Source organism: Hemitrygon akajei, chromosome 28 (genome assembly GCF_048418815.1).
Source record: "Hemitrygon akajei chromosome 28, sHemAka1.3, whole genome shotgun sequence".
In the NCBI taxonomy this organism is placed as follows: Eukaryota; Metazoa; Chordata; class Chondrichthyes; order Myliobatiformes; family Dasyatidae; genus Hemitrygon; species Hemitrygon akajei.
In genome coordinates, this window is record NC_133151.1 from 28664554 (window position 1) to 28691069 (window position 26516).

The following is a 26516-nucleotide window of genomic DNA, read 5'->3' on the forward strand; positions in this document are numbered from 1 at the left end:
GACATTTCAAAGGGAAGGTTGAGCAACTGGACATCGTGGTGGACGGTGCATGTTGGAAATAGCAACGTAGGGAGGAGGAGGAATGTGGTCCTGTGCAGTGAATTTAGAGAAATTTGACAGAAACTAAAAACTAGTAAGCTCTATATGACTCCCAGTGACACTTGTTAGTGCAGGGAGATATAGAGAGATACCACTGATGAATGTGTGGCTGAGGAGCTGGTGCAAAGGGCAGAATGCAGGTTTCATGGATCAATGGGACATCTTCTAGGGATGGGTAGGCAGAAACTGTTCAGTCCCCAGGGTCTTCTAGGGAAGGAACTGTTTTCTCAATCCTGAAACAGCACGGAATAGTTTTGACGTGACAGGGTGGAGGTTGAAAGGATGAGCTGATGGAGGTGGATAAAATTATGTGAGGCATACAAGGTTTAAAGAGACAGAGACTGTTTCCCATGGTGTGGCTGCCTAAAGCTAAAGGGAATTGTTGTAAGGTGAGGGGGGTGGTTTTAAGGGGATCTGAAGGGTAAATATTTGACACAGAGAATAGCTGGTATCCCAAATGAGCTGCCAGAGGAGGTGGTGGAGGCAAAAACACACAAAGTCTCTGTTCATGAACACTTCCCTGGAACCTGTCATTACTGTGTTCATCCTGCCCTGGTTTAACTCCCCGATGCTGGGTCCATTGTTGTTTTCCATCTGTATGAACGATCTGGATGAGAATGTGGTAAACTGGTTCAGCAAGTTTGCAGATGACACCAAGATTAGTGGCATGACGGACAGCAAAGGTGGCTAGCATATCTTGATGTGGGATGTGGACCAGCTGGAAAAATGAAGGAGGTTACAATCTGGAACACACTGCCTGTGGGGGTGGTGCAGGCCCATCTGAATGAGTATTTGAATCACCAGTGCAGAGTAGGAGATAGACCAAGTGCTGAGTTAGTGCAGACAGATTCTTGATGGTCAGTATAGACATGCAGAAAACACTGACTGTGAAAGCTCAGTGGGAACCTAAAACACAGAACTTCAGGATGGACTTAAAACCTAAAACACTCAGAACCCAGGACAATGGATTTTTAAACAACAACACACACAAAATGCTGGTGGAACACAGCAGGCCAGGCAGCATCTATAGGGAGAAGCGCTGTTAACGTTTCGGGCTGAGACCCTTCGTCAGGACGAACCAAAAGGAAAGATAGTAAGAGATTTGAAAGTAGTGGAGGTAGGGGGAAATACAAAATGATAGGAGAAGACCGGAGGGGGTGAGATGAAGCTAAGAGCTGGAAAGGTGACACGTCCCATTTCCATTTTGATATGTCTATCCATGGTCTCCTCTATTGTCAAAATGAATCCAAACTCATGTTGGAGGAACAGCACCTTATATACCGGCTGGGTAGCCTCCAACCTGATGACCGCATTGACCTGTATGTGGCATCACAGGTAGACAGGGTTGTGTATTCTACTTTCCTTATCAGCCAAAGAACTGCCTCTCATTAGAATTAGACAAAACTGATTAAAGACAGATTTAAAGGGGATCTGAAGGGTACATATTTCACACGGAGAATAGCTGCTATCCTAAATCAGCTGCCGGAGGAGGTATGGGGGCAGAAACCCAGAAAGTCTCTGTTCATTAAACCTTCTCGGGAACCTGTCATTCACTGTGTACATCCTGCCCTGGTTGAACCGCCCAGAATAGAGTCAGTGATTTATACAGAACTGAAACCGTCCCTTCGGTAAAACTCATCCACGCCGACCAAGTTGTCGACCTGAATTCGTCCCATCCGCCTCCATTAGGCCCGTGTTCCTCTCCACCTTTCCTATCCATGTAACTGTGCAAATATGGTGTAAATATTGTACCTGAGGCAGAGAGCCGGTGCGGTGAGGCGCTGACAGACACTCACTGTTCCGTGGACAGGAAGAGGAGAGGCCGACTCCCACAGTGGAGCCGAAACCCAATAATGTGGAGACCGACTGCACTTTACAACTACCCAGCGACAAACATCCCGGACCAACCGCCCACCCCGGACAGTTCCCTAGGGAACGACGTCGGAGACGGTGGGACCGTTATGACGTCACTTCGTCACAGATCGGCAATCCGCAACTCGGTATCACGTGACGTTGAGTCAACAGCCCGGGAGGCGGGGCAAAGAGAACTGTCAATCAGTCGAGACGCTTAGAAATTGCGAGCATTGCGAGTGGGTACGGGGGGAGTTTCCGGGAACGGTGACCCCACCCCCACCCACGGGAATTGAGTGTGTTATAGACAGTAATTTTAATTTGAGTCTAAGGTCTTATAAATATTTCATATTTGTATTTTCTATATTTTTGTGTAGATAATCTTTTATAAATTGCGGTAAAAATACGTTGTAACTAGATTACTGAACCCTTCATGAAAAGAACGTTCCGAAAAAATATTGTTAAAGCCAAAATTTGAATCCAAACTAAGTTAACAGAAACATAGAAAACCTACAGCACAATACAGCCCCTTCAGCCCTCAAAGTTATGCCGAACATGTCCCTACCTTAGAAATTACTAGGCTTACCCATAGCCCTCTATTTTTCGAAGCTCCATGTACCTATCGAAAAGTCTCTTAAAAGACTCTAACGGATCCACCTCCAGCACCGTTCCAGCAGCCCATTCCACGCACTTACCACTCTGAGTAAAACACTTATCACTGACATCTCCTCTGTACCTACTCCCCAGCATCTAAAACCTGTGTCCTCTTGTGGCAGCCATTTCAGCCCTGGGAAAAAGCCTCTGACTATCCACACGATCAATGCCTCTCATCATCTTATACACCTCTATCAGGTCATCTCTGATTCTCCGTCGCTCCAAGGAGAAAAGGCTGAGTTCACTCAACGTATTCTCATAAGGCATGCTCCTCAATCCAGGCAACATCCTTGTAAATATCATCTGCACCTTTTCTATAGCGTGTACATCCTTCCTGTAGTGAGACGACCAGAACTCTGCACAGTGCTCCAAGTGGGGTCTGACCAGAGTCCTATGTAGCTGCAACATTACCTCTTGGCTCCTAAATTCAATTCCACGGTTGATGAAGGCCAATACACCGAACGCCTTCTTAACCACAGAGTCAACCTGCGCAGCTGCTTTGAGTGTCTTATGGACTCAGACCCCAAGATCCATCTGATCCTCCGCACTGCCAAGAGTCTTACCATTAATACTATATTCTGCCAACATATTTGACCTACCAAAGTGAACCACATCGCGTTTATTTCGGTCGAGCTCCATCTGCCACTTCTCAGCCCAGTTTTGCATCCTATCAATGTCCCGCTGTAACCTCTGACAGCCCTCCACACTGTCCACAATACCTCCAACCTTTGTGTCATCAGCAAAGTCACTAAATCATCCCTCCACTTCCGCATCCAGGTCATTTATAAAAATCACAAAGAGTATGTGTCCCAGAACAGATCCCTGAGGCACAACACTGGTCATCGACCTCCATGCAGAATAAAACCGGTCTACAACCACTCTTCTGTGGACAAGCCAGTTCTAGATCCACAGAGCCTTCTTAGTTTCTCAATAAACCTTACATGGGGACCTTATAAATTGCCTTGCTGAAATACGTATACACACATCTACTGCTCATCCTTCATCGATGTGTTTAGTCAAATCCCAAAAAATACAATCAGGCTCCGAAGGCACGACTTGCCCTTGACAAAGCCATGCTGACTAATCCTAACCATATTATATCTTTCCAAATGTTCATAAATCCTACCTCTCTGTATCTTCTCCATCAACTTACCAACCACTGAGGTAAGACTCACTGGTCTATAATTTTTTGTGCTTTTTCTACTCTCTTTCTCAAATAAACGAACAATATCCGCAACCCTCCAACCCTCCGGAATCTGTCCCGACCCCATTGATGAGGAAAAGATCATCGCCAGAGGCTCAGCAATCTCCTGCCTTGCCTCCCACAGTAGCCTGGGTTATATCTCATTAGGTCCTGATGACTTATCCAACTTGATGCTTTCCAAAAGCTCCAGCACATTCTCTTTCTTAATATCTACATGCTCAAGCTTTATAGTCTGCTGCAAGTCATCACTGCAATCACCAAGATCCTGTTCCATAGTGAATGCTGAAGCAAAATATTCATTAGTTACCTCTGGTACTTCCTCTGGTTCCATACACACATCCCCACTGTCGCACTTGACAAGTCCTATTCTTTCACGTCTTATCCTCTTGCTCTTCACATACTTGTAGAATGCCTTTGGGTTTTCCTTAATCCTGCCCACCAAGGCCTTCTCATGGCCCCTTCTGGCTCTCCTAATTTCCTTCTTAAGCTCCTTCCTGTTAGCCTTATAATCTTCTAGATCTCTAACATTACTTAGCTTTCTGAACCTTTTGTAAGTTTTTCTTTTCTTCTTGACTAGATTTATTACAGCCTTTGTACACCATGGTTCCTGTACCCTACCATAAATTTCCTGTCTAATTGGAACGTACCTATGAAAAACTCTACACAAATATCCCCTGAACATTTGCCACATTTCTTCTGTAGTCTTCCCTGAGAACATCGCTTTCCAATATAAGCTTCCAATTTCCTGCCTGATAGCCACATATTTCCCTTACTCCAATTAAACGCTTTTCTAACTTGTCTCTTCCTATCTCTCTCCAACACTATTGTAAAGGAGATAGAATTATGATCACTATCTCCGAAATGCTCTCCCACTGAGAGATCTGACACCTGACCAGGTTCATTTCAATTTGTTATCACAGTGCGCATATTTCACCATATAGTTCAAAGTTCAAAGTATATTTTATTCTCACAGTGCATACACGTCACCTCATTCAACCCTGAGATTCATTTTCTGCAGGCCTCCTTTGCAAATCTATAGAACAGTAACTGTGAACTGTAAATATCAGGAACTATAAACTGTAAACAAATAGTGCAAATGCAGAAAAATAAATAGCAATAAATAATGAGCATGAAATAACAATATAACAGAGTCCCCAAAAGAGTCCTGACATGCGTGCAGCTATCCCCTTTTCTTCAGGCACCTGATGTTTGAGGGTTAGTAACTGTTCTTGAACCTTGTGGTTCGAGTCCTGAGGTACCTGTACCTTCTACATGATGACAGCAGTGAGAAAAGAGCATTGCCTGGGTGGTGAGGATTTTTGATGATGGACGTTGCTTTTCTATGGCGATGTTTCATGTAGATGCGCTCAGAGGTTCTGAATGTTTTAGCCGTGATGTACCTGAGCTGAATCCACTACCTTTTGTAGGATTTTCCACTCAAAGGCATTGATTATCCTATACAAGGCAGTAATGCAACCAGTCAGCACACTTTCCACCTCAGACTTATAGAATTTTGGCAAAGTTTTCGATGACATGCTGAATCTCTGAGAGTCCTAAGGAAGTAAAGGTGCCGTCGTGCTTTCTTCACAATAATATTTATATGATCGGTCCAGGAGAGATCCTCTGACAGTGACACACTGGAATTTAAAGTTATTGACTCTCTTCGCTTCTGATTGTCCAATGATTACTGGCTCATGGATGTCTGGTTTCCCTCTCCTGAAGTCGACAATCTCTCCCTTGGTCTTACTGACACTGAGTGAGAGGTTGTTGTTGTTATGCCACTCACAGAAGCTTGATCTCCGGAGCCTTGCTCTTTAAGATCTGTCTGTATGCAGGTAGGACGAGTACAGTCAAATTATCTGACTTAACGAAATGCGGTCTCGGGAGCAAACAATAGGCATTCCTTATCGTAGTGTAATAAAGGTCTAGTGTGTTGGGACCTCTGGCACAATAGGGTACTACTTGCAGATTCTTTTTTTTTCAGGTATTTACAGGAAAATAAATACAATGGAATTTATGCAAACTATAAACAGCAAAGTCTGACAGACAACCAATGTGCAAAAGACAGATCATGCAAATAATAAAAAAAATACTGTGAAATTCAATTGTAGAATACTTGAAAGTGAGTCTGCACATTATGGAATCAGTTCTGTGAAGATACCTGTGTCATTTCAAGACCATGACTGCTATAGGGTAATAACTCTTCCTGGTGCTGGTGGTGGGACCTAAGGCTCCTGTACATCCTTCCCGATGGCAGCTGTGAGAAGAGAGCATGAGGTGGATGAAGGATGTTGTTGATGATGGATGCAGTTTACTTGTAGAAGAGCATCTTGTAAATGTACTGAATGATGGGGAGGGCTTTACCTGTGACGAACTGGGATGCATCCACTAGTTAGAAACATAGAAAAGCTACAGCACAATAAAATCTCCTCAGCCCACGATGCCCTGCCAAACCTGTACTTATTTTGGAAATTACCTGACGTTACCCATAGCCCTATATTTTTCTAAGCCCCGTGTACCTATCCAGGCGTCTCTTAAAATACTCCATTGTATCCGCCTCCACCACCTTGGCCGGCAGCGCATTCCACACACTCACCACGCTGTGTGTAAAAAACTTGCCCCTGACATCGCCACAAAGTTCTTGTAGACCTTTCCTTTCCATTCCTGGTCATTGCGTTTCCATATCAGGCCATGATGAAACCAGTCAGGTTACTCTCCACTGTGCATCTATATATGTCAAAGTTTTAGATGCCATGCTGACTATACGCAGGTAGAGTCGCTGCCTTCTTTATAATGGCACTTACTGCTAGTCCCAGGACAGACCCTCTGAAATGATAATGCTGAGAAATTTAATGTTACTGACTCTCTCCCCCTCCAGTCCCTGATGATGACTGGCTCATGGATCTCCGATTTCCTCCCCCTGTCGTCAGTGATCAGCTCCTCAGTTTTGATGATATTGAGTGAGAGGTTGTCGTTGTGGCATCATTCAACCAGATCGTCCATCTCTCTCCTCAGGGCAAATGTGTTACCACCTTTGATTCATCCAACAACAGTGTCATCTGCACACTTAAATAGGGCTTTGGAGTTCTACTTAGCCACACAATCACAGCAATAAAGAGAGTAGAGTAGTGGACAAAGCTCACAGCCTTGTGGTAAACCAGTGGTGATGGTGATTGTGGAGGAGATGTTGTTGACTTTGAATGCAACGTCTTCACTGTGGAAAGGAAACAGAAATTACATCTGAGAGAGAAGATTACATTAATATCAGCAAAATATGAGAATGAAAATGAGTTACTCTTTCACAGAAATGTGAAAACAGGGGCCCACTTGTCCTGCTGACATTTGTCAGTCCGCAAGGTGTATTGTGAGCAATGATGGACCCTTTATCCAAGGAATGATGTGTTTGCATCGGAGAGGTTCCAGAGCAGGTACACGAGAATGACACCAGGAATGAGAAGGTTAACATATGTGGAGCATTTGATGCTTCTGTGCCTTTATTTGCTGCAGTTTAGAAGAGTGAGGGGAGAGTCACATTATAACCACTTGAGTGAACGTGGAGAGGATGTTTCCTGTAGTTGGTTAGTCCAGCACCAGATGGCACACACTCAGAATAGATCCTCAGAACAGAGATGAGAGGACATTTTTTTCAGCCAGACGGTCATGAATCTGTGGAATCCGTTGTCAAGAGTGGAGGAGGCCACACAGTGAGCACTGCATACAGTCAATTAACATGTTAATCCACGGCCTCCTCCATTGTTGCGATGAGGCCACACTCAGGTTGAAGGAGCAACACGTTATATTCCAACAATCTGATGACATGAACTTCAATTTCTCTAACTTTCGGTGATGTCCCATGCCTCCTTCACCATTCCTCATTCTCTTTTCCATCACACATTATCTTCCTACCTGCCCATCGCCTCCCTCTGGTGTTCGTCCTTGTTTTCTTTCTTCCACGGCTTTCTGTCCTCTTCTACTAGATTCCCCCTCTCTAGCCCTGTATCACATCAACAATCAACCTCCCAGCTCTTTACTTCACCGCCCCCTCTCACAGTTTCACCCATCACCTTGTGTTTCTTCCCCAACACCCTACCTTCTAACTCTGACTCTTCATCTGTTTTTCTTCAGTCCTGCTGAAGGGACTCAGCCCTAAACGTTGACTGTACTCTTTTCCATAGAGTCTGCCGGGCCTGCTGAGTCCCTCCAGCATTTTGTGTGTGTTGTCCAGATACAGGTGGTAATCTCAACAGGCTTGCAGGTGAAGTTTTGTTTCTCCTGGACGGACTATTTGGGTTTTGAATGGTGGTGCAGGGGCAGGTGTAGCCCATGTTCCGCTTACAGGGATGTGCCAGCAGTGAGATCAGTGGGGAGGGATGGATGGACAAGGGAATCACGGAAAGAGTGATCCCGGCTAAAAGTGGAGGGTGGGGTGGGTAGAAGGATGTGTTTAGTGCTGGTATCCCTTTGAAGATGGTGGACATTCTGTAAAACGTTGTGCTGGACAGAAGCACACGGGAGGTGCTAAGTAAGGACAAGGGGAACTGTAACTGTGTTATGGCAGTGAGAAAATGGGTAAGGGCAAATGTCTGAGAAATGGAGGGTATATAAGTGGCTGAGAGCAGCAGCAATGAGAGAGGAAGGGAAACCTCGTTCTTTGGAGAAGGGAGACATTGCTGATATTCCGGCAAGGAAAGCTTCATCCTGGGAACAGATGTGATGGAGACGTATAAAAGGGACGGCATTTGTACAGAGGACAGGCTGGGAAGAGCTATAGTCAAGTATAGAAAGGTATCACTAGACAGCCTGTCTCCAGAGATGGAGGCAGTGGTATTGAGAAATCAGAGAGAGGTAAATATGAAGTGACTGGAGGGATATGGATGATAAACAGAAAGACATTTTATATGAATTGGCATCAATGTCATGGGCCGAATGGCCTTTCCAGTGCTACACTCTTTTGTTTGTTGCATATTCCAAGAAAGGGAACATGAAATGTCATGAGTGAGATTAAGAACATTCAATGGTATTTTTACATACATTTGAAACAGGATGGTTGCCATAGAGTATGTAGGACCTCTCAAAAACAAACGAGGGAATTTCTGCCAGAAGCCAAAGTAAGTGGGTGAGATACTAAATAAGTACTTTGCATCTTTGTATTGGCGGATAGAATTTAATGCAGGAAGCGTGAGGTATTGTATATACATTTCGCAACACTGTATTCCACCTGCCACGTTTTGTCCATTCTTCTAATTTGTCTAATTCCTACTACAATCGCATTGTTTCCTCAGCATTATCAAACCCCTCCACCTATCTTCATATCATCCTCAAACAAAGCCATCAATTCCATTATCTGAATCATTGATAAACTATGTGAAAAGCAGCAGTCTCAATTCTGACTGAACACCACTAGTCACAAGCAGCCAACCATAAAATACCCATTTTATTCCCACATTGCGTCCTGCCTCATAGCCATTCCTCTATCCATGCTCGTATCTTTCCTGTAACGCCATAGGACTTTATCTTGATAAGGAGCCTCATGTGTGGTACCTTATAAAACACCTTCTGAAATTCCAGGTAAACGACATCCACTGCCTCTCCTTTGTCCATCCTGCTTGTTACTTCCTCGGAGAACTCTAGCAGTTTTGTCAGGCAAGATTTCCCCAGGCAGACCTTGACTTATTTTATCATTAGTCTCCAAGTACCTCGAAACCTAATCCTTAATAATAGACTCCAACACTTCCCCAACCCCTGAGGTTAGGCTAACTGGGCTATAGTTTCCTTTCTTTTGCCTTCCACCTTTATTAAAGAGTGGAGTGACATTCCCAATGCTTCAGTCCTCAGGGACCGCGCCAGAATCAAGCGATTCTTGAAAGATCATTGCCAATGCATCCGTCATCTCTTGAGAACCTTTCTCAGGACTCTGGGATGTCGTCCATCTGTCCCAGGTGATATATCCACCTTAAGGCCTTTGAGTTTGCCTGGCACTTTTTCCTTTGTAATAGCAATGGCAGTCACCCCTGTTCCGTGACGGTCACAGACTTCCAGCACAGTGATGGCGTCTTCCGCAGTGAAGAAACAAGCAAAGTACCCATGACGTTCTTCTGCTTTTTCTTTGTCCCCCATTACTAAGGCTCCAGAATAATTTTCCTGTGGTCCAATATCACCTCACTTTTACTCTTTATAAAACGGAAAAAAACCTGGGAAAAAAACTCTTTATATAGCCGTCATATCAGCATCGGTCGATGATTCTGCAGGAGACTGAGGTACTGACTGTCTTCAGTGGTGTGTGACGTCGATCGATCACCATTCCCGAGCTGCTTTCTGACCCCGGTCACTCTGATTCCTCGCTTTAATGCATTTCCTGGTATTTCCGGGTGAGGTCGCCATCCTCAGACAGAACGGAGACGCAGAACAGCCTGCGAATAATCAGCAGGAATCGGACTGAAGTGGGAATGATGCCTTCAAAATCGGAAGAGATACACCTCGTTTTCTGCCTTTCGCATTATAAAAGCAGAAATAAAATATAAATATGACTATTAATACATTTTCCAACAACAGGGAATTGGGCTTGAATGAGAGAAGTTCGTTCGGCTAATCTTCGAGCGCAGTAGGTGACTGAATGGCTGGAGAAAACTGAGACACTTTCTATGGGAAGGACAGGAGTGAAAGGCTCCAGTATTGCAGTCAACAAAAATCAAAATAATTCTATTTACCCTTTTGTATTCTTATATATACACGGCAGAGGTAAATACCAAGACCAGTTCCTCGTTAGTTTAGTGGTTAGAATCCCGGTCTGTCACGCGGGACACCAGGGTTCAATTCCCCGACGGGGGTGATGGTAATTTTACTGCATTATTATTCAAGAGGAATAATGAATTTTAAAAAGCAAGTGCGGACAAGCAATTCGGTGTTGAAGCGATCAGTTCTTTTGATATTGGAAAGGTGGAATAGCCCGGCTGCTGTGATCTAGGGACGGTGGATCGCAGAAGAGAGAGACATTGTGTTCAACCTCTTTCCGCAAATATAACCCGAGAGTCTATAGCTCAGCACCATTCGTTGTTACACTCAGTGACAGAGTCCATCACTCCGAACACATTTAAACCAGTGCTTTTGTTGTCAGCTATCAACTCCCGCATGGTCCCAGCACTTTAGTAAAGTTATTGACCAATATCAGACCTGATGTAGAGTCTCGGTCCGAAACGTCGACTGATTATTCTTTTCCATCGATAATGTCTAGCCTGCTGAGTTCCTTCAGCATTTTGTATGTGTTGCTTGGATTTCCAGCATCTGCAGATTTCTCTTTTTTGTAACCAATATTAAACGTCACCCTAGAACTCGTCATTTGCATCCTCATCTTGTTTTGGTATGCAAATGGCTCAAGTTACCCTGCTATGCAAAGGGGAACCAGGGCCTGTAACGGCCTTTCTTGCCGAGGTTGACTGCACACTATCTGTAAACTTTCCTTGCCAAGGCGAGACATTAACTTGACTTGCTGTAACTTCCACACTCCCCACTTCCCTTTCGTCCTGTAAAGGACAGCATGGATTGTGGCTGCAGTTGAACTGCACAGAGAATTCGGGTGTCTTCAGTGATCCTGTCATCGACTATCTAACGAGGAGGATTGCTGAACTTTAATGGAGGCAGCTGTTCTTTAAACCATCTCTTCAGCGAATGCTCTCAGGAAAGACATTAGAACAAATTTCAAAACCAGCAAGAATATAACCCTTGCCCACTATACACTGGAGTTGCACAAACTTCCTAGCAGGGAATGAAGCTAATCATATCGATTCCAAAGGTGATGATAGAGTGGTCTGTCTCTCCTGTCCAAACTTCTTAACCTTAATAACTTCTAACGGGATCTTCACGATTAAATTTGTTGATGTTCCCAGATATAGCAAGGGTGTTTGTGGATCATTCTAAACAATGATGGCACAACTACCTCCCCTCTCAGCCAACAGAAAGTTTAATGCCGTTCAGTTTTGAAAGGCCACATTGCAGCTTTCTGCCACCATGTTAGAAAAGTCTTTGGTGACCAGACTTGTTTCATATAGGATTATGGCTGTGTTGTTAGCCAATTGCTGCAACACTGGGTCCATACTGATTCTCTGACGAGTCCGTCTGGTAGGTCTCCAGAACAGGAACACGACAATCCAGTAACGCTCATCGTTCTCCTTCATCCTTCAATGCTGGCAGGTGTTACATATTTGCTGCGATGTACGCCAAAGATCAATAACACCTTGACAGCTCTTGTTCAGGCCAAAGACCCCATTTAAAGGCAAAGCGGATATCCTTGGCAAACAACAGTGGGCCTGCCATCCAATACTGTAAGTGTCATTACCAGAAGTTGTTGGATCACTGGTGACATAGACATTGCACGTACTGTTAGCTAAATCTGATCCCATTACTCCGTAATTGCAATAACAGACTTCACCCTTATCCTCATGAAGCATCTTCAGAGCAGAGGATGTATGCAGTCCATTATGAGCAGTTTAATGCCATCGGTCCATTGGCAAGTGTAATTTCTCTGGCCAGTGCTGCCTTCACAGCTCTGATCATGTTATCGAAGTGGAAAACAGAATCAAACTCAGTACAATTGAGGGGTAGAGACTACACTGTTAACCCACCTTCCTAATGAATGGGCCCCCGACAGCACACTCAACAACTTGACCGTTTAGTAACAACATGTTTTCATAACTAAGGGTCATGTTCTTTGAGTGGAACAGGAGCTGTGTCGCCTCATCTTTGACATGAGGTGCCCAAACCACATATCCACTGACATTTTCCCAGTATCACATCGGGAGAAGAAGCCGTCAGGGCCAAAAATTGACACATGGGCTCAGGAGGCATTTTACAACGGGCAGAATTATATAATTGTACAAGTTCTACAGTACAGTTTGGGATAAGATTATTTAAAGCAAACTTTGCAGTCGGGTGGTGGTGGTGGTAGTCGAGACTGAAAATGAGCGTTATCACACCTGCCTTGGCACTGAGGGCATCTTTGAGCTTAGTAGCCAGGCTGTCCATAAACAAAGTGTACCTATCACTGACGTCTCAATCTTTTACCCCTACCGTGTCCATTACCAACATCCCGATGTTTGATGAAGTGAATAAAGGAACTGCACAATCCATACATTTAGAATGATTTGTTTATTTATTTATTTTTTGCTAGATAACGCTATACATTCTTCTAAACAGGAATAGTACCAGTCACAAGCAGGTGACAACTCAAATGGTGGTAAAGCAGGTAAAGGTAAAACTAAATTTAGAAGGAAATTGTAAATAGAATTTAATCTAGTAATGATCAGCAACAATGTAATCACTGTCATTTTTATTAAATATAAAACAAAACAAGTTAAAATAACATTCCAATTGTATATGGAAGCTTTCACAATATGTTTATACAACGGTTGATGTCAATGAGAGACAATGGTAGTGCGGTCCAGGGGGTTCCCAATCCTCACACAAATATTATGCATTCCCTTAACATTTTGAATCACTTGATTTCATGTGGAATTATTATAAACATGACAGAATTTTACCTACCTCTTTTCATCTCGAAGAAGTAACATTCTACTTTTTCCGGAACCGGGCCTGTGACCCATTTACAATAACATTCATTACGTTAGAGTAAATCCGTGTACTTCTGAAAGACCTTGTAAGCGTACTTTACAAATTCATTCATTCATCTGCTTCTTTTTTGCAATACTGTGTATCTCATGTGAACATTGAGTGTGAAGGAAACACTTCATTGCAACATACCATATTAGTTGAGAGTGCATGGAAGTCACCATATCGCTCATTCTCACACAGTGCTATTGAGAGCCTCTGACTGTGGTTTACACCAGCCTCATCAAGTACTTAGTGATACTACTTGGGTGGGTTTTGTTGTAACTGTACCTGGGGGAGGCAGAGATACGGATGATTATAGACATCATTTCCTCAGTCTCTGGGGCCAGGTATTGCTTGTCAGACACTGAGGTAGACTGTTCTTTCTGTGCCTTTTCATTCTCTAACTTTAGATCGCATTCTCTGCTCCTACTGCGAGAATCAACCAACTATTTTCGCATTTCACTCTTCCAGTGAACAATCACAAGACACTTAAACGTTTTCTCCCATTTCGCTCCTTCCATCTACACTTCTGCAAGCACTCACTTCTTCCATTCCACCCACTACTCAACATATTTCATACTTTCTGCTCCATAACACACGCCACCGGAGTTTTCTCAAGTTTTCCAGGACGGGGACTCTCACGTGACCATTCAGACACACAATCAAGGCACTCACTCATACTTCAGAATTCACTTTCTCACGGAATCGCTTCTTCCATGCATCATGGAATCGAATCTAGTGCAAGGCACTCTCTATCCGTCATGAGGCAATAGGATTCAATCCAACATGAGGCACCCTCTTTCCCTATTGACTCATGGGATGCAGCCCGGCCGGAGGCAGCTACTGTTTCCATCTGTTCACTCACTTGATTCAAGCCCATCTAATGATCCTGTGTTACTGTTGCAGCTTTCCTACATTTGACAAAGGTGATGGACTACCCTCACAGGAGGAATTCTGTGTGAGGACTGATCAGTTAGTGGGGATGAATTCCTTTCGATTGTACAATAATTCAAGGGTTCGGTATCTCAGTACAATTATGTATACATTATGCAACCTCGAGATTCCTCTCCGAACGAGCAGCCACAAAAACAGGGACGCCCCCTCTGAAAGCATAGAAACAGGAAGACCGTCATCACCCAATGTCAGAGAGAACACAAACGCAAGCGAACACCATTCTGAACTGAATTCCACTAGTGAGCCCACAGTTCAAAGCAGAGCCGAGTGAACTTGGGGAACAGTGATATGAGGGCCTTGGCACCCTGATATTTTCAGTTTGTTCCGGCACCTCAATCGATGGCCAAACGTCGGGTCTAATCACCTCGATACGCTCGAGGGCCTGGACCTCGTCGCCTCGATCTGATTCCCGATTCGGCACGGCGATTAAGTTTCCGTCCAAACATCGAGTTCAGTGGAATCGGTATGCGCTGGTGCCCGAGCGTCATCACCTCCATTCGGCCTTTGGCACGGCGCTGAAATTGATCGAACCTTGAGTCCGTTTCCCTCTTGGCGACCTCAGCTTGCTTCGGTTCTGCCACTGTGAATTACCTTAATGACCTAAGGGAAATTACAGATTATTACTTGCAGTAATCGTTAGCCAGAAAAAGCTGAATTAACAAAAATGTATTTCGTATTTCATTAGCCACCAGCCAGAAATCGCTTAAATTCACCATCACCATCTTAAACCCGTTTCGAATCAACACCCACAGAGATTATCCAGAAGTCACCCATAGTGATAACCCTGTTTTTGTTCCTTCCTATAATCTGTCTCTGTGACTGATGGAGATGAGGCTGTGTAACATAATCCCATCAGATTGCTTGCCCGTCCTTCATTTTGTAGACTCACGCTTAATGCTTCTCACATTCAACTGAACACATCTCAATCCATCTGTCCTGTCGTTTATATCCCCGAGCTCCTGCCCATCCATCATACAGTATTACTGAGCATGACATCTACCTTAGATTCAATCCCTCCATTCAGTGACTGGTGTTCTGGTTCACATCCCCCTGTCAATCTCGTTTCAACCCTCCCGGGGAGCAGTAATGAACTTTATGATACTGAACCTCCTCCAGTAAAGGTGCAAACTATCCCTCTTGTAGATGTCTTCCCCGCACCAGGAGGAGTCCCAGTGATCGGGTCAATGCAAGCTCGCTATTCCCTCGGAGGCTGGGTGGGACTCCAACTGGAGATCATGGGCTGAGGCTGGTTGGTGATAAAGTTTAATGAGAACACAAAGGGAAAAGTTATTCACTCAGATGTGGGTGCTGGAACGAGCTGCCAAAAGGTGATGCATGCAAGTTTGATGTCAACTGTTAGGAGAAGTTTGGATAGGTGCATAGATCGTAGGAGTATAGAGTGATATATTCCATTTGCAGGTCGATTGGAGTGGGCAGTTTAAAGGATTTTGCACAGATTAGATGGACCGAATGACCTGTTTCTGTGCTATACTTTTCCATGGCGCTATGAATCTATGATCTAAAATCCTGAACCTCTGCCCCTGCACCAGCTCCTCGGTCACACATTTATCTGCTCTAACTTTCTCTTCCTACCCCCACAACCACACGGTACTGGGAGTCACCCGGAGATTACAAGCCTTCAGGTCCCGCTCTTTAACTTCTTCCCTAACTCTCTATATTGACAGTACAGGGCATCATCTCGTTTCTATCTGTCCATTCTTACCGACGTGAACCACCACCTCCGGCTGAATAAACACTGACCCCCTTGAGAGATTTCTCTAGCTGCTCGGAGACGTCTCTGACCCTGGCACTAGGGAGGGGACACTCCGGTTTATGATGGCGCTGGTGATGCACAGCGATCACTTGTCGGTATCAAACAAAACCACAAACTAATTTATGAATCACACATTCTGAGCAAAACGATCACTGCAATCAAAATGCTGTTGCTTGCCATTCGCAGTTGAGTTTTCAACTGCCTATATGAACTGGAATTTTTTTCGGTGTGAACTGTAGTTTTAAAGCTGCAGGACGGTTGTGCGTGGCGGATACGGACCGAATTGAGGCGATGGGGCCCGCGCCGGAGAATGGGGAACGAGACAATGTTTGGCCACTCCTGGAGCAGACTTGGAGCTGATTCGACAGAGCTGAGGCGAGACAAGCGGACGTAATGCAGAGTATTGCCAGACCTGGCTTTTACCCAGTGAGCCCCAAAGCCACTCTCAGCTTCTCCTTCATTCTGAGGAAAGCAAAGCCAAACCATCCAGTCTCACCTCATCACGGAAAGGCCACATGCCAGACAACATCCCGGTGAATCTGTTCTACACTGTCAGGGAGGTTCATTGCTGCTACCTGGGATTGGCGGGGGGAGGGGGACCAGAGCACCAGGTCACAGATCACAGATCACAGTGCAATTATGTTCTTCCTACAGTGTGTCACCCAGAACTGCACACAGTACTCCAGCGGTGTGGGAAACCAAATATTAGCAAGATGGTGCCTGACACCTCTTTGTTAATCTAATATCTCTTTATTTTCTGTCAATAATTACCACACTTAATTAAAAATTTCAGCGAGAAATCAGCTAATATTACAAATCGTTGGCATTAACATTGTCTTGATGAGGGTTCTACCCAAATCGAAGTCTATTTCTTACATTCCATCGACAGTCCAGCAGACCATTTTATATGTCTGTTTGGTTTTATATCTCGCTCTTTATTTCCCTTTTTAAATATTTCTAATTTTCCTTTCCTTCGGCCCGGTGTGGAGATGAGGCTTTCCCCACACATACCCTCCCCTCCACCCCCCCGTCGAGATTTTTTAATGAATTATTTGTATCATTTGCAGTCTTCCCATTATCTGCTCTGATTGACAGCTTATTCGGACCCCACTCTTCGCACTGGTGGTACGTCTTACAACAGGGTATTGTTTTTCTTTTCGGCCAGTCATTCAGAGTGGTGGTGGATTGTGAAGAAATGTCATCTGAATTTACAGATGCCTTCCAGTCTGGAATGTGTTATTTGTCCAATATTGATTAATCTGAGGATTAGCAATATATCGATGGTGTTGGGCCTGGGCTTAGCTTGGCTTTATGTACAGATGATGGGGTCTGTGGAAAAGGGGTTGCAATACTGTCTATGTGGTGAGGTCTGAACAAGCAGTGTTAACAGCAATGGAAGAATGGTCTTTGGACTGGGTTTTAAATTTTCTGTGTCTGAATCGAAATGCGTGTGTTTTTCAAAAGCAAACACGGGGAAATCTGCAGATGCTGGAAATTCAAGCAACGCACACAGAATGCTGGTGGAACACAGCAGGCCAGGCAGCATCTATAAGGAGAAGCACTGTCGAAGTTTCGGGCCAAGACTAGTTTTGTCAGGACTAACTGAAAGGAAAGATAGTGGACAGTGCTTGTCCTTATAGATGCTGCCTTGCCTGCTGTGTTCCACCAGCATTTTGGATGTGTGTGTTTTACTCGGACACATGGTGCGGATTATATTCAACTTACCGTGTATGAGAGTTTGCTGTCTAGTGTTCCTGTGTTTAAATATATCGGGCTTAGGCTGATATGGAGAGCATATGTAAAGTTTTATATAAAATTTTTAGAGGATAAATGTAAGCAGATTGTTAACTGGGCATGACCGTGGCTCTTCCAGGGCTGTTCTGTTGAACATTTATTGTCCTTTAATACAGGTTGTTTCATTTATAGAGAGGCAGCTCGTTCAGTTTTATACAGGTCGGATGTTTTACAGACTAGTGCACTTTGACTCTGCAGTGGAGCATTCCCGACCACAGCTAGAGATGCATCGGAGGTTAAACAAGGGAAGATGTTTCTCCACATGCCGAGAGGAAAAAATGACCTCTGCAGACTGGACTTGATTAATAGGGTGAGGACGTCACGTCGGACTAATTCTGTTTTAATGGTTTGTTGGGAATATCCCAGCAGAGCTGATAAATATTTTCTGCAGACACTTACAGAATATGGGTGGGAATATGGTCTTGGGGATTTTTGGACAAGTGGTCTGATCAGGAGATTCATCACGGACATTTCCAGCTGTGGGAATAGATTTGAGATTACTAGAGCATAAACAAACTCTTGTGGTGGTGAGAGGGCGTCTGGTCATTTACGGCGGCCAGTATTATTTCCTTTTTGCCTAACTTTACAGATGGTTCTAAAGCCCAGTTAGTTACCGCGTGGGCTCAGGGATATTTATCCATAGTTGCCCCCCTCACTCAGCCCCCTGCAGTGTGCGTACCGTCCCAAACGCTCAACAGACGACGCCATTGCTATCACCCTCCACCTAGCCCTAACGCACCTGGACAAAAAAGACACATACGTTCGGATGCTGTTCATAGTCTTTAGTTCAGCATTCAACACAGTCATCCCTCAGAAACTGATTGGAAAGCTGAGCCTATTGGGCCTGTACACCTCCCTCTGCAACTGGATCCTAGACTTCCTGTATGGGAGACCTCAGTCAGTCCGGATCGGGAGCAACACCATCACACTGAGCACGGGGGCCCCCCAGAGCTGTGTGCTCAGTTCACTGCGAACCACATCATCAAGTTCGCCGATGACACGACTGTGCTGGGTCTCATCAGCAAGAACGAGTCAGCTTACAGAGAGGAGGTGCAGCGGCTAACGGACTGGTGCAGAGCTGACAACCTGTCTCTGAATGTGAACGAATCAAAAGAGATAGCTGTTGACTTCAGGAGAGAACGGAGCGACCACTTCCGGCTGACATCGACGGCTCTTCGGCAGAGGACGTTAAGAGCACCAAATTTCTTGGTATTCACCTGGCGGAGAATCTCACCTGGTCCCTCAACACCAACTCCATAGCGAAGACAACCCAGCAGCGTCTCTACTTTCTGCGAAGGCTGAGGAAAGTCCATCTCCCAACCCCCATCCTCATCACTTTCAACAGGGGTTGTATTGAGAGCATCCTGAGCAGCTGCATCACTTCCTGGTCCGGAAATTGCACCATCTCGGGTCGCAAGACCCTGCAGCGGATAGTGAGGTCAGCTGAGAAGAACATCGGGTTCTCTCTTCCCGCCATCGCGGACATTTACACTACACGCTGCATTCACAAAGGAAACAGCATTATGAAGGACCCCTCGCACCCCTCATTCAAACTCTTTTCCCTCCTGCCGTCTGGTTAAAGGCACCGAAGCATTCGGGCTCTCACGACCAGACTTTATAACAGTTTCTTCCCCCCAAGCTAGCAGACTCCTCAATATCCAGGCCTATTGTTCTGCTTATTATTTATTGTAAAGCCTGCACTGTTCTGTGAAGTTTGAAAACTGGGCGGAAAATCCCAGATGAAGAAATTTCCCGCACGATGGTTGGCCTTTCATTGCCGTCGTTGAGACGCCGGGATAAGCCTGTAACACGTGGGACAGTTGAGAATGGTTCCTTGCTGTATATCAGTCCTCGGCAGGGGAATTCTAAAAACACCCGCACTTTTAGGGAAGGGACGGAAGCTCGGCCGTGATGTTCTGAACATTAGAGCAACAACTATAATTCTCGTTGAAACCTACTGAATTTTGAGGACCAAGATGAGGTGGACGTGGAGAGGATGTTTCCTATGGTGGGGGCGTCCAGAGCTAGAGGGCACAGTCTCAAAATTGAGGGGCGATCTTTTAGACTGAGGTAAGGAAGATTTTGTTTTTAGCCAGAGTAACAAATCTGTGGAATGCTCCGCCGCAGACTGCGGTAGAGGCAAGTGTATGGAGTTGAGTGGGATCCGGGATCAGCCGTGCTGGAACGGCGGAGCAGACTCTATGAGCTGAATGACCGATTTCTGTTCCTATGTCGTATGGTTTTATGGTCTAACTAAATCCCGACGAAGGGATTGTTTGAGGGACGTGCATGCGATGCGGAAACCAAGTCAGCATCTAAATCCGTGAGTTCAGTTCACAGGGAGACGAGATGAACTTCTGGTTCTACTTGGAATCCAACATTTATTCAATGACCAGGACAACATGGTAACGTTAATGGGACCTCCGGATTGAACGTAGTGACTCCCGAGTGTGGCTCAAAATGTCGTTTTATTGTAACAAGCCCCAGAAGAGGGACGAATTATCCATGTTAACAATTAAAGAAGATAAACAACTTTCAATGTCGAAATATCGGGAACGAGGTGCAAGATGGGATAAAGCATGAACGACACAGAGAGAATAACTGGGTGATCCAGAAAGTAAGGAAGAAAGAAACGAAAGTGGAGACAGAACGAGATAAAACAAGGAATTAACAACCGAAAGTGAAGTAAGTGGGTATGAATAAGGGGGAAAGATGGAACTGATGCAACATGGACAGACACAGACGGAGACCCAGACATATACACACACACACACAGACTGAGACATTCACAGACATTGACAAGACAATTACATATACAGGCACCGACACAGACACAAACAGAAACATAGACCCAGACATATACAGAGACACCAAAACACACACACACACACACTCACACACACACACACACACACACACACACACACACACACACACAAACACACAAGAGATTGCACGTCATTCATGGAAAAGCAATGTGTTTTTTTTAATATAGCAGAGTGGCGCAGCGGAAGCGTGCTGGGCCCATAACCCAGAGGTCGATGGATCGAAACCATCCTCTGCTATGTCAGCTGCTGCCAACAACAATTTTTCTTCAGTGTGCTTTAAACACGAGGCCACCTCTTCATTCGTAGATGCAAGAAAATCCACTGGCTTTCGGCTGGAATGTACTTTTATCTGTTATCCTTTTTCACTTTTGCGGAGGTTTCTGTTTGGTTGAAAAGATTAACCCATTGTGCATTGAGGTATCCTAATGTCATCTATTCTCTGCAGGTCAGGCGGCATCTGTGGAAAAGAGCTCACTCCACCTTTCCGCCGAGAACTTTCATCAGGACCTGAGAAAAAATGAGAAGACCTTGCACAGGAGTCTCTCTCTCTCCCTCTCTCTCGATGTTCCAAATCGTTCGCTGTATCGATTTCTCAGACAATAAATCCTGCTGGAGAATTCTCTTCATCCCATTGCACAATCAGGCACAAATGGGAGCGTGTCCACCGGCAAGTGCTCGACAAAGAAATAGCTGAATCGGTAAGGATTCCGGAGTCCTCTCCGGTCGCAGAGGAAGAAATGTACATTATCTGTGTTATCAATGATTACACTGTATCTCATTTGTAATATGCAGGAAGGGTTGGACCTGAACAGTTCTGCATTTTAAGTGGGGATGTAGCTCAGTGGAAGAGCGCATGCTTTGCATGTATGAGGTCCCGGGTTCAATCCCCGGCATCTCCACGCTAGTGAGCATTGAATTTTGAACAAATCATTAGGTTCGCTGGTGGTACAGCGATACAGCAGCAGAATTAGTCTCAACGTAAATCAGCTAAATCAATAAATGGCTCCTCAAGAGAGAGAGAGGACCGCCAAAGCCGCCCACAGAGATCACCAAGAAAGCACACCGGTGTGTCCACCTCCTGAGGAGACTGGCCAGTGAGACTTCCCCTGCCACTATTCTAACATAGCTTTTATTTTACATTAACACTAAACACTCTTATTTTAGATCTATGATTTTACAAGAGATCTAACCACTTTCTAAACCGTATGGTACGAGAATGGCAAGGCATCCGACGGCAAGACCCGACAAAGGATAGAGGTTCCAACATTGAGACCCAGTGATTTGCGGTCCATTCAGAACTGACGGAATTCTGACCTTTATTCGATCATATGGACGCATTGGGAGGTGAACGAGACTCGGGATTGGTAAAATAAGTCCCGGAGTGTGGGTGTATTCTCCGCGGCACCTCAGACTGCGGTCGCTGCTCGTTACGTCGAAGACTGACCAAAGTAACATACACAAAGTGGAGGAGAATTTCAGCGGGCCAGGGGGCATCCCCGCCCGAAACATCGACTGTTTATTCCTCCCCATAGATGCTGTCTGACCTGGTGATTTGCTCCGGCATTCATTGTTCTGGATTTGCAGCATCTGCAGAATCTCCTGTCTTTATTACCTAAATAACAGCCGCAGACAAAGAGAAGGAAGGCAAGGAGACACAAAGGGAGATAACCAGTGTGTCTGACTGCGGGGCCGTAGGAATAGGGTCAGAATGATATTGAAAATCACATCCGTTGCTGAAATGTCGGGAACGAGATATCCGGCTGGGTCGGAGAACAGAGACCGGATAATAACCGGATGAGGTAGGAAGCGATGAAGAGGGAAAGGAGGACGGAGAGGAAGATAAAAGCGTAAGAGAGACACGAGCTAAATTAAACAGGTAAAATATTCCAACAAACAAAACAATAGACAATCGGGAGAAAGCGGAAAAATTAACAAATAAAAAGACAGGAGAAGAACAGAGATATTTACCTATCAGCAGAATGGCGCGGCGGGAATGTGCTGGGTCCGTTATCCAGAGGCCGGCAGATCCAAACCATCGTCTGCTATTCTTCAGCAGAATACTTTACCGTAAATTGCCGTCACGTCACCTGTGTACACAACACACATTTCACTAAAAAATAAAAACTTGTGCTTCCAATTTAAGTTTCCGTCCACTCACTCCATCACTTTCTGAGATTTGTTGAGAATTTCGCGGGTAAAACGACAATTCCTGTTATGCTCAGCGATTGCCCAACACATCTTGTTTTCCGCGGCATAAAGCTGTGTCTGGTATTGAATTGATTGAACAGAGAATACTGGAAACACTCATCAACTCAAGAAACATTTTGAGTGATGAGACGGGATTAACCTTTCTGATCGTGACACTCAATTGAAAATGGTGAGAGAAGAAGATAACTTTCAGTGTCAAAGAAGGTGAGAAGTCGGGTGGGAAGTGAAAAGGGGGACATCTCTGATGGGGCGAGACCAATACACGATGGCGGTAAGTCATTCAGAAAGAGAAACACTGGGCTAAAATGGCAGACGAACGACGGACAGAAATGTTAATTTCACAGAGAAAGAAGTAATGTGGCTGAGTGATTCCAGGCGGAGAGGTTTGTGAGACAAGTGCTGAAAAACAGGTACAACACACGGCGATCGCCGGGAATCGAACCCGGGTGAGCTGATTGAAAGATAGATAGATAGATAGATAGATAGATAGATAGATAGATAGATAGATAGATAGATAGATAGATACTTTATTCATCCCCATGGGGAAATTCAACTTTTTTCCAATGTCCCATACACTTGTTGTAGCAAAACTAATTACATACAATACTTAACTCAGTAAAAATATGATATGCATCTAAATCACTGTCTCAAAAAGCATTAATAATAGCTTTTAAAAAGTTCTTAAGTCCTGGCGGTAGAATTGTAAAGCCTAATGGCATTGGGGAGTATTGACCTCTTCATCCTGTCTGAGGAGCATTGCATCGATAGTAACCTGTCGCTGAAACTGCTTCTCTGTCTCTGGATGGTGCTATGTAGAGGATGTTCAGAGCTATCCATAATTGACCGTAGCCTACTCAGCGCCCTTCGCTCAGCGACCGATGTTAAACTCTCCAGTACTTTGCCCACGACAGAGCCCGCCTTCCTTACCAGCTTATTAAGACGTGAGGCGTCCCTCTTCTTAATGCTTCCTCCCCAACACGCCACCACAAAGAAGAGGGCGCTCTCAACAACTGACCTATAGAACATCTTCAGCATCTCACTACAGACATTGAATGACGCCAACCTTCTTAGGAAGTACAGTCGACTCTGTGCCTTCCTGCACAAGGCATCTGTGTTGGCAGTCCAGTCTAGCTTCTCGTCTAACTGTACTCCCAGATACTTGTAGGTCTTAACCTGCTCCACACATTCTCCATTAATGATCACTGGCTCCATATGAGGCCTAGATCTCCTAAAGTCCACCACCATCTCCTTGGTCTTGGTGATATTGAGACGCAGGTAGTTTGAGTTGCACCATATCACAAAGTCCTGTATCAGTTTCCTATACTCCTCCTCCTGTCCATTCCTGACACACCCCGTGTCATCAGCGAACTTTTGCACATGGCAGGACTCCGAGTTATATTGGAAGTCTGATGTGTACAGGGTGAACAGGACCGGAGAGAGTGCGGTTCCCTGCGGCGCCCCTGTGCTGCTTACCACCGTGTCAGACCTACAGTCTCCCAACCGCACATATTGAGGTCTATCTGTCAAGTAGTCCACTATCCAATCCACCATGTGAGAGTCTACTCCCATCTCCGTTAGTTTGTGCCTTAAGATCTTGGGCTGGATGGTGTTAAAGGCACTAGAGAAGTCAAGGAATGTAATCCTCACAGCACAACTGACCCCATCTAGGTGAGAGAGTGATTTGTGCAGCAAATACGTGATAGCATCCTCCACTCCCACCTTCTCCTTATACGCAAACTGAAGAGGATCCTGGGCGTGCCTGGTTTGTGGCCTCAGATTCTGTATTATCAGCCGCTCCATGGTCTTCATCACGTGCGACGTCAAGGCAACAGGTCTGAAGTCATTCAACTCCTTTGGTTGTGGTTTGTTCTGTACCGGGACAATACAGGATGTTTTCCACTGTCTGGGTACTCTTCTCTGCTCCAGGCTCTTGTTGAAGATGCGCCGTAGTGGTTCTCCCAGCACAGTCGCACAGGCCCTCAGTAATCCTGGGGAAACTCCATCCGGTCCAGCCGCCTTGCTGGTACAGATCTTCCTCAGTTGACCTTCCACCTGTGCAGCCGTAATCCTGGGCGAGTGCAAATGCAGCTATGCTCATCCCTATACCACTGTCGCTCCATGTTGCAGGAGTTTCGAGTAGTGAAGCGTCTCCCATGCACCATGTGATGCCACAGACCCCGAGCTGCTCTCTGTCGGATCAATCCTCACTCTGCAGCAGGTTTTATTGCGGCCAGTTGGCATCGCCATCCTCAAACAGAGGGAGTTATACAACAGCCAATGAGCATTCACCAGCGATCGGACTGAGTGAGAGCCGAACTCTCAGAGAGTCGGAAGGGCTGCAAATGGTGCCTGTCTCACATATTAGCAAATGGGAAAAAAAAATTTTGATTGTTAATGTTCTTTAGAAATGACGATTAATATGTACGAAGGTGATTGGTAAGTTCGTGTCCTACGGTAGAAGGAGATGAGTTATACAGCTTTCACTACATGCACAAGCAGCTCAATTCTTTGAGTGATGATTCAGAATGTTTGAAGTTCATAACATCCCCTTCCACCGTAGGCCATGAATTTATCAATCACCCGATGAGCTATTATCTTCAAACTTTCTGCACAATCACACAGAGAGTTGAACTGCGTGTGCATGCAACGAGAGCTGTATAACTCATCTCAATCTACATCAGGCCACGAACTTATTAATCACCACTGCTTTGGACACTATCTGGAGGTCCAAGATCGGTATGCTCCACGACCACTGGACTAAGTGTGTAAATGTAGGAGGGACTATGTTGAAAAATAATTGTGTTAGATTTTCTAAAACTGACTCCTTCTACCTTAGGGCACGAACCTATCAATTACCCCTCGTAGGTGTCAGCTGAGTTTAGGAATAAATAAAATAATAGCCAACAACCACTTTGCTGGGATTATACTGCGATTCTCTCCATGGTTGGTAGAAGATTGAGGAGCAGCTCTGCTGTCAAATCACACAGAAATGTCATGTGAATAGGGTTACAACGAACGGACATTTCAACTTCTACAGGATTAACGGGATCATTTTTGTGTAAGATAACAAATTAAATTTTTGAGGTGTACCTGAAGAGTAATTTTGTTCCAGTCCATCGATAGTCCAACTGGTGATGACTGTTTGTCAATGGAACTAGGTTAGGGAATTCACACTGCAACTTGTAAATGGTCAACACTCGCACTTTACTGTTCCTGCATAAACAACAACGTAACCATGTCGTCATCGGACCAACAACTTAGAACAAGAATTCTGCTGTTCCCTCTGCACCAAAACTCACGCAGACTACTTTTGCCAACTATATCACCAAATTAACGCAGCTCAGTTGGCCACGTGATCGATCCTTTCTTCTCCCAGTCACTGACTTCCTTGCGATGGTGGGTTTTTGTCGACCTGAATTCGTCCCATCCGCCTCCATAAGGCCCGTGTTCCTCTCCACCTTTCCTATCCATGTAACTGTGCAAATATGGTGTAAATATTGTACCTGAGGTAGAGAGCCGGTGCGGTGAGGCGCTGACCAGACACTCA

General features: G+C 45.0%; 1 protein-coding gene and 2 non-coding genes across 5 annotated transcripts in view; 2 read left to right on the plus strand and 1 right to left on the minus strand.

Moving 5' to 3' along the window:
• LOC140717785 (histone H3) overlaps nt 1–2073 on the minus strand; it is a 39086-nt gene extending 37013 nt beyond the window's left edge. For 2 of the 3 annotated variants that reach the window (XM_073031508.1, XM_073031507.1), the window contains exon 1: nt 1852–2073. The gene's annotated coding sequence lies outside the window, so the exon portion shown is untranslated. The remainder of the gene's footprint in view (nt 1–1851) is intronic. The other variant, XR_012096608.1, reaches the window with a different exon arrangement.
• Nucleotides 2074–20926: 18853 nt separating this feature from the next.
• Nucleotides 20927–20998, plus strand: trnam-cau (transfer RNA methionine (anticodon CAU)). Its single transcript has one exon. It is a non-coding gene; the product is annotated as a tRNA-Met (tRNA).
• A 590-nt stretch (nt 20999–21588) lies between these two features.
• Nucleotides 21589–21660, plus strand: trnaa-ugc (transfer RNA alanine (anticodon UGC)). Its single transcript has one exon. It is a non-coding gene; the product is annotated as a tRNA-Ala (tRNA).
• Nucleotides 21661–26516: the final 4856 nt, after the last annotated feature.